At 34.4% G+C, this 700-nt stretch overlaps 1 protein-coding gene across 1 annotated transcript in view; it reads left to right on the forward strand.

The window, feature by feature from the left end:
* Nucleotides 1–35: 35 nt before the first annotated feature.
* The window catches only part of LOC106942934 (amyloid beta A4 precursor protein-binding family A member 1-like), a 9690-nt gene continuing 9025 nt past the window's right edge, over nucleotides 36–700 (forward strand). Inside the window, exon 1 of the mRNA XM_015026287.1 lies at nucleotides 36–208. The gene's annotated coding sequence lies outside the window, so the exon portion shown is untranslated. The remainder of the gene's footprint in view (nucleotides 209–700) is intronic.

The following is a 700-nucleotide window of genomic DNA, read 5'->3' on the forward strand; positions in this document are numbered from 1 at the left end:
CAAGATTTTTTTTTCCACCATTTGCCACTGGGCAGCACAGTTGTTCAGGCAGGTGATCAGTGATTTTTTTAGGAATGGGAATGATGGTGGAGGATTTCATTCAGGATGGGACTCTGGCCTGAGACAGGGACAGATGTAAGATCTTAGTAAAACAGAAATAAACAAAATCCCAAAACTCCAGAGTCCTGAAAGTCTGATTTCTCTCCAGGTAGTCTGACTTCCTTCCACTCTATTTTTTAGGTAACTTTTCTTTCCAAACCACCCTTAAGTGTGAACATGTGTGGTTGTCTGTTCTATGTGTCTCTCTGTTGCCTAGTGACCTCTCCAGGGAGTTCACCTAATAACATCTGGAGATGGCCACTGGTCCCCCTCTGACAATGGATGATTTGGACAAAATATTATCTTATTAGGAAACGGTTTATTCATTAGTTGTGAACTCACATTTTTGCTAAGTACTTTACTCAGCTGTAAAAAAGGAAACTTGAAGGCCAATTGAAAGAATTGTGCCTCTTTAAAATATTTATTTTAAAGCCTTGGCATAGAACTGCCACTTTTAATATTAAATGACATTAAATATATATATATATATATATATATATATATATATATATATATATATATATATTTTTTTTTTTTTTTTTTTTTTTTGGGGGGCCCCCCCATTTTTCCACCACTTTTTTAATATTAAAAAATTCTAATT

Source organism: Poecilia latipinna, unplaced genomic scaffold, assembly GCF_001443285.1.
Source record: "Poecilia latipinna isolate Pla-1442-1.1 unplaced genomic scaffold, P_latipinna-1.0 Scaffold4698, whole genome shotgun sequence".
Classification (NCBI taxonomy): domain Eukaryota; kingdom Metazoa; phylum Chordata; class Actinopteri; order Cyprinodontiformes; family Poeciliidae; genus Poecilia; species Poecilia latipinna.